This window comes from Homalodisca vitripennis, chromosome 1, assembly GCF_021130785.1.
Source record: "Homalodisca vitripennis isolate AUS2020 chromosome 1, UT_GWSS_2.1, whole genome shotgun sequence".
NCBI lineage: Eukaryota > Metazoa > Arthropoda > Insecta > Hemiptera > Cicadellidae > Homalodisca > Homalodisca vitripennis.
Window position 1 is genome coordinate 14873689 of NC_060207.1, and position 8865 is coordinate 14882553.

An 8865-nucleotide genomic window follows, 5' to 3' on the forward strand; every position below is an offset into this window, starting at 1 on the left:
AAAAACTAAATTTAACTCCAAGTGTTGCAAGAGTCTTATTTTAAGTTTGTATTTAGTAAGAGATATGTTGCCTAGACAACCTGTGTAATTTTGTGGGAGAACCACACAACATGTTTATAAAATAAATAATTACTTATGTGTTTATACAAAATAAACGTACAAAAATGCTCATCTTTTCCAAGAATTCATATGCGGAGAGGCGGAATATTATATGCGAAAGTAGATACATGTTCGTTTCCGAGTCTTGCCGACTTTTCACCAGCAAGCGGTGATGAAACGTTCACTTGTCGCTTTGAAGTTAGTAAATTAATAAAAAAAACATGGTAAAAAACGGAGGGATATAAAATACATAAAGAATGGCGGGTTATTTATTCAAAACATTACACAAATAAATCTAAAGAAGTGTTACAATTTCTCTTAGGCTTGGGGGAGGGAGAGGTTGGACCCACAGCACCCACCCCCCTTATCTACATCTCGGTTTACCACTCAAAGAATAATTCGTAAACTTGATAAGGAATCAGTTGTAGACAGAAATAAACAGTAAGTTTAAGAGAAATACTTACAATCATAGCCCGAGAGCTTTGATACTGCATTTTTGTACGCATGTTTGGACTGATTTTGTCCAACAGCTTTTCAAAGTAGCCTAAATGTCGATGACATTATAACGAAATAAGGTATAAGTACTAGCGGGAAAATAATAATTTCCTACCTTCAGATTCGCGAACCTCGAGCCAAAACTTTCAAGCAAAAGTTTAAGATCAGATATTCAGAAAGTATTTCTTTAGTGAAAACGAATTAATTCTTACATTTCTACAGCTCTGGTTTTGCTGTGAACTCAGGTCATACAAAGTTTTAATCCAACTGTTAGTTTTGTGTATTTTGTTGGTGGTCTGTATAAGGGACACCGAGATCAATGTTGGTGCACGTCACTCCCCGTGATTTGGCTGAGCGTCAGCGAACGTTTTTACATTAATCTTATAGGTAAATTTAATTGCAACATGAAAATAGCAAAATGAATTAACGTGTACACACACTGTTTACAGTCATGTCAGCTTAACTTGTGACAGCAACACATGTAGCCTAAATATCAGAATAAAATGAACTACAAACTTGAAATTTTACATGCAATCTCAGTGAACTCTATTACGTAATACTTAGTGTCGCGCAAGTTTCCTTATACACACAAACAAATAGAAATAGAAATGCATGTAATAAATACGAATATTATTTTATGAGTAATTTTTTATTCTGTTCCTTTAATGTAAGCTTCTACATAGTTTCCATGCCATCGATGAAGTTTTCTCAGCTATCCGACACAAGGTTGAATTTAAATAGCGACCTACACTCGTTATTCGATTGTGTTGATCGAATGTTTCAATTGTTTTGATCGAATGTTTCGATTGTGTTGATCGAATGAATAATTAGATATTTCAATTTAATTAACTTAAAAATATGACTTCAACTTATTGATAAATTATAATAATGTTTAATGTAAACAATAAACAACAAGGAGAAACTATCTTTTTGTGAATTTGAAATGACGATGGATATGAGATTAAAAGTTCTTGCCGAGTGGGCAGAGAAGTAGAGTAGTGAAATACCGGCAGACTGTCTAGCAACCATCTTTGTATTTTGTACCGCAGAGAAGTACGCCCGTCTGGGAAGAATCCGTTCCTCTATTTTACAAAATCATTTGCTCACTAACCAGTAGGTTAGGGTGATTATTTTATCTGATAAAGGCACAACGAGCTTGAAGATGCAACAATGAATAGATCGATTGATAACCAACAATCGAATAAATCATTAGTTTCCGTCCAGTGCATTTTACCACTATGTTATTGGTGGTGGAAGAGGTTCCTTTCACGGAGCTCTGTGGGGAAAAACATCCACACAACAACTAAACGTTTTATTTATAAAAACATGGCTATTTTATTATTGTTACGTTACTTACGATTGTTACAGTTCCGTCGTATTTGTTTGTACCTTTACTTTTATGCAGACCAGAGTAACAGCTGATACAGTTACCACCGCATCGGTTGACGGTTGAACAGTAATGTCCAAACCGCAAATTAGAATTATCTACGTATCTTGTTATCAGTTTCTTTACTCGCCTCACGAATGATAACTGATATTATTAAAAATTGTTTACTATTCAACTGATAAGAAGGGGTTTAAATGCCCTGGTGAGTGTGCTTATTTTCATTTCACAATAAAATCCTACCGGCTTTCCAATTTGGATCTACTTTAGCTCGTTGGATTCATCAACTTACCGAAACTTTCTCGGATGTTTACATATGGAAGTACACTTCTGGTTTAGTATTGGAAGGATGATACTGTGTATTAATTTATTTCTCCATAACTTCCTAACATTTCCAATTCCGGAAAAATATTGCACCTTAGATTCTTCACTTTAAGGGAAGTGTCATAGTTTATACAGGGTGTTAAAAAACTCTCAGACAATACTTTGGGAATTTGTTCTTCTAGCCCAAATAAAGTGAAAATTTAATATGAACATGGGTTAGATATGCTTATTTTAAGGTATTTAATTATATATATATATATATATATATATATATATATATATATAATTTTTAATTTGCTTTTTTATTTCAGAAACCAGTAAAGATAAAAACTCAAATTTTGCTCAATTATATTTTTACAGTTAAAATCCAAAGAAAAATTTATATTAGCCTATACTAACTAGAATATAACGTTTAAATATGGTGGATAGTTTGAATTTCTAAACCTTAATGCCAAAAAACCAATCATACTATTTTAATAATTAAAACAAATAATGAAAGTTGTTAAATATAGTTAAAAACATGTTGATGCCAATATTATGAAAAATCGTCAACGAAATAATGTTGATACAAGCTTTTAAATGTTGTAAACATAGTAAATGATGGATGGCGTAATCATGTAAACAATGAAACATTTGTCGTGCATTATCTGAATTTTTTATCATTACTGGTTTCTAGAAGAAAATATAAAAACTAAAAATACATACATAGATGGTAAACTAAAGGATTTCTGTGTTACATTCTTCGTTTGCCTTGACAGGAAAGAAAAGTTCCCAAAAATGCCGTAAAGTTCGTAAAACCCCTGTAAATATGAATAAATGAATAAATACCCATTCCAACTTTAATCGTAAGTGAATATAACATATGGAAGCCTCAACGGATATTGTCATAAATGTCCTTACGATACAGAATAAGTGCGTTCATTTTTTCATGTTACTACATTCTTTCAGAATGACAGAAAATGTATATACTAAGTAAATGATTTGCATGGAATTGTCTACAAGGTGTCCAAAAAGTCCCGGGTCGGTTAAATATTTTTCAAAATATTTAAAATAGAGCAACAAAACCTTACACAAAGTTACTGGACATAAAAAATCTATTATATCACATATTCAGTGATCCGCTACTTCCTCAGGGGGGGGGGGGGGCGGCCCACTAGGAGTCAGAAGAAAATCTTAAATGTAAGCATAGGTTGATATGCATATAAAATAAAAGGTCTATATTAGTAGAGTACAGAGCCGCAAACCCGACCTCAAACGGATAACCGAGTCAAAAATGACAGCCGTTCAAAGATGGCTAGAGTTTGCAACTTATGTTAATGTAACAAAATACACTGATGAGCTTTTTTATTTTAACTTTACTAACCCAAAACTGTTGAATCAGTCATTTGAGAAACACCTCATGTCCATTTTTTAATGTTAGTAAAGTTAAAATCAAAAAGCTCATCAGTGTATTTTGTTACATATTATTTTGTTAGTTTGCTACGATGCAAACTCTAGCCATCTTTGAACGGCTGTCATTTTTGATTCGGTTATCCGTTTGAGGTAACTTTGTGTAAGGTTTTGTAGTTTTATTTTACATATTTTGAAAAATATTTAACCGACCCGGGACTTTTTTGACACCCTGTATACAGCACATCGTTGGAGTTCTCATGATTACATAAGCATCACTGAGTTGAATGTCGCGGGATGTTTACTTTCCATTCTGAACAGGGTAGACGGCTCAGTGAAATATACAGATCATTCAGTGTAAATATGAATATAATGTATGATCATAACATGAAGATAACCTCCCTGGTCGTGTTCATGTGGAATGTCCTTGTGCGGTGGGAGTAGATGGCATTGAGATTACGTCGGATTTCTCCAGACATAACTTACTTCTGAAATTATGGCGGGAATAGACTTGTTTTACCCGTCTTGTTTTGTTTACTACTAGTAGTTACCCGCGGCTTCTCAAGCAATTTCGCAAATTTTGCACCTGCGTATGGGCACTTCTCGTTCGAGTGAATTATGTTTCCGACGCCAATGTTTAGTTTACCTTCTTCCCACGATCAATAAAATACGTTAAAAAGTGTATATTAATGGTCATTTTAATTTATCCCGGTCTTGGTATTTTTTGTTCCATACCTAATTTTGCCTCTCTCCCGATCAAGAAAATATATACACATACGCAGCTTTGAGAAGCCTAATTTTGTCAAAAGACAACTTAGATAGGATTCATAACGGTATTTTAAATGTATAGTAAAAGTTAACACTATATTGTCTCTTATAGGTCTGCACTGATATCAGTTACCCTTTCCTTTGCTCGCAATTTAGTAGGCTTTGCAAGTTTATGACCAATGTTTGTTCCAGTGAATTATATTTCCGACACCAATGTTCAGTTTGCATGTTTCCACGATCAAGAAAATACGTCAAAAAGTTTATAATTATGGCCGTTGTAATTGACTTCGTTCCCAGTACGTTTTCCATAGTTTATTTTGTTTTGTTTCTCGATCAAGAAAAAATATAACACTGATCAGAGAAGTCAACTTCTATCAAACGAGAGCTAAGAAAGGTTTTATATATCTATAAATTTATAGTAAAAGTTTTTAAACAGTTCAAAATGTTTAGTGCTGGAATTGGTACATTAGTTCAAAAGAACTGTCTAGCGAAATTTAATCTAGCATAGTTCTTGTCGACTACTCAAAGAGAGTCTTTGGAGTAAAATTCCTACCTTCTTATGTTTTAGGAAATTTTTTAAGGTAGATTAGTACTTAGGCTACCTCGCTGAAATATAAAACGCCGTTAAAAGTTATGGTCACTTACTTACTCTTAAAGTTATTAGAAAACTTACTCAGTATAAATTTAAACAAAGTGAAAATAATAAACAATGTATAGACAGAATAGTTGTTTACATTTGACAGGCTCATTCAATTAATATTACACAACTTTAGAGACCAAAGATGGGGCTTTCGTTATTTTAAAGACCTGTGAGGCGTAGCTCGGAGGGATTTTCGAAGAAAAGAATAGGCCTCCTTCCAGGAACCATAAGGACGTCCATGTAAAATTTTAATACAATCGTTTGAGTAGTTTACGCGTGAAAACAAAACAGACAAAGGCATTTTCACATTTATAACATTATTAAAATTATTGCTATTTTAATTGGGAGTGCCGATGGCCGAGCGGTCTAAGACGTCGGACTTTGAGTCTGAGTTAGAGATAGCGCAGGTTCGAATCCTGCCTGTGACCCTTGCACTTTTTATCAGTACCATTGACCTTGTACTGTATCGACTCTCCCCCTTATTCTGTTTGATAAGATCCTCGCACAGGCCAGTGGCCCATGAGGACGGGCAGAATAAGGCTTAGAAGGGGATCGGCTTCTCCTTTTTATTATAATAAAAAAAAATTCTTCATTATTTTCAAATCGTGGCATCACCTTATTCATCCAAAAGAATCTCGTAAAAACGACATCCCTTGTAAATAGCCTACAAGTGATATTCCGATAAGATATTGCGTTATATTAAATCAATACACCTCTGTAAATTGCTCCCAAGAATTACACCTTATACAGCTCTGCAGGTAATGTGTTCTAATAGAAGTTTATACAATTGGCACGTTATGAAAGTTATAACATACGTGTTAGAAGTAAATTGCGGTACGATCGTTGCCGAGTATCGTAAACCCCAACGAGGCACGTAATGGTACACAATGTAACTGCAGTTGAGTTACTGGTTTATACACCAATTTTAAGTTTTATAGATTTACTTAGTTAGTAATTATGTATGTATTATTGAAACTGTGTGTTTTCACTGTATTTGTATAGATCGATTATTTAATTACCGGCCTGTTAAATAATGTATTAATTTACATTTTTTTACATTTACTGTTTAGATCTTTATGTTACATTGCATGTTGATATTTCCCCAGTTACCAATAAAGGTGAAAATAAGACACCAAATATAGGACTTTTCGAATACTATTCGTATGAATACGAATGCTTAACTTGAGCATTTTAGTTAATTAACAAATACTATTTATCATACAACTTAAGAGCTAGATATAAAATGTTTTGAGCATTTGTTTTATATTACAAAAATAGAACACTCCTTCAAGGAGCGGAATCTATTCTCTTCTCGGGGTGTAAAAATCCTCAAGGCGTCAAGTTAAACATACACAAAAACCTCACGGCGTTACAACGTGCACACACAAAGCCTTCAAGGCATAAGGTTAAAGCACACTCTAAAATTTCAAGGCATAACGTTAAGCACACACAAAAACCTCACGGCGTTACAACGTACATACACAAAGCCTTCAAGGCATAAGGTTAAAGCACACACTAAAATTTCAAGGCATAACGTTAAGCACACACAAAAACCTCACGGCGTTACAACGTGCATACACAAAGCCTTCAAGGCATAAGGTTAAAGCACACTCTAAAATTTCAAGGCATAACGTTAAGGACACACAAAAACCTCACGGCGTTACAACGTACATACACAAAGCCTTCAAGGCATAAGGTTAAAGCACACACTAAAATTTCAAGGCATATCGTTAAGCACACACAAAAACCTCACGGCGTTACAACGTGCACACAAAAAGCCTTCAAGGCATAAGGTTAAAGCACACACTAAAATTTCAAGGCATAACGTTAAGCACACACAAAAACCTCACGGCGTTGCAACGTGCACACACAAAGCCTTCAAGGCATAAGGTTAAAGCACACACTAAAATTTCAAGGCATAACGTTAAGCACACACAAAAACTTCCAGGTACAAGGTTAAGCATCCACAAAAATCTCAAGGCGTAAGTTTAAGCATACACAATAACCTGAAGACGGAATGTTAAGTGTACATAAAATTAAAACTAATCAATATATGGCGGGTGACTCGCAGAAGTTATAATTGGCAACAGAATGAGTTGCACTTAAAACGTATTAAGTATTTATCTGGGTCGTCCCGAAAACCTGTTATCCTTTCAATTTATCTGTCACCAATAATAAAATTTAAACAAGAACTTGTTGCAGCATTTAACATGACTGTTGTTTAGAATTATCGTTCGTTCAGGCGCTATTATTTCCACATAACAGTAAAATAAACTACTGTCGATGTTCCAAGTAAATAATAATCATATAGTAGTAGCAAACCGTTCAAAATTGTAATTTTATTAAAGAAAGCATTCTCCCATGAGGATTCCAAATAAATGTGTTTACAGAAAGTGTTTCCGGAATAATAAGAACAGCGGATCAAGAATATATGTAACACCGCAAGGAACATTAGATATTTGGGAAACATTTTTTATTATAACAACACAGTTATGCTTGTCTAAAACATCGTAGTGCACTCAATAGTGAACCTGATGATACAATGAAAATACCTCTTCATCTAGATTACTCTATATTTTGTAGTTTAGCTATCTCTGTTGTCAAAATTATGTAAAGAGTTCCTTTTTAAATTCTTCGTCACCTCCTTCTTTTGGATCTCCTCGGACGGATATGACTCCAGATTGCAGGAGTCAAGTCTGTGACAGTGTCATATTTCACACGGCGCACTAAGAGGAATGTGAACTGGAGCTATACTCACATTCACACAGTTATGCTTCTCTAAAACATCGTAGTGCACTCAATAGTGAACCTGATGATACAATGAAAATACCTCTTCATCTAGATTACTCTATATTTTGTAGTTTAGCTATCTCTGTTGTCAAAATTATGTAAAGAGTTCCTTTTTAAATTCTTCGTCACCTCCTTCTTTTGGATCTCCTCGGACGGATATGACTCCAGATTGCAGGAGTCAAGTCTGTGACAGTGTCATATTTCACACGGCGCACTAAGAGGAATGTGAACTGGAGCTATACTCACATTCACACAGTTATGCTTGTCTAAAACATCGTAGTGCACTCAATAGTGAACCTGATGATACAATACAAATACCTCTTCATCTAGATTACTCTATATTTTGTAGTTTAGCTATCTCTGTTGTCAAAATTATGTAAAGAGTTCCTTTTTAAATTCTTCGTCACCTCCTTCTTTTGGATCTCCTCGGACGGATATGACTCCAGATTGCAGGAGTCAAGTCTGTGACAGTGTCATATTTCACACGGCGCACTAAGAGGAATGTGAACTGGAGCTATACTCACATTCACACAGTTATGCTTAATGGAATGAGATGAAAGCTCATGAAAATCAAATTTATTCCTTTATTGAGGATTACATCGTAACCAACACAATACCAAAAAACTCAAGGAGAAATATTTAAAATAAAACAGGAAAAGTTAATGCTATATAATCCAAATTCTCGTTAATGACAAATGTTATATTGAGAAGGAACACCTACATGCCTGAATAACAGATCGATATAGAAATTTCAAGTATCTTGGTATTTTTCTGTAAAACGTATAAGAACAGTGAAATATTGTACAGCTTAAAAATAAAATAGATTTTAAAAGTCCACTTTCCAAGGTCACATAATATTTTGAAGGACTTAAATGGCGTAAATAACTAACATGGATTAGCTACAGTTGCTTGTAGGCCTGAGGGGGCCATAACACAACACTCGTAGTTACAGTTAAGAACGCAATTTTGAAGCGCA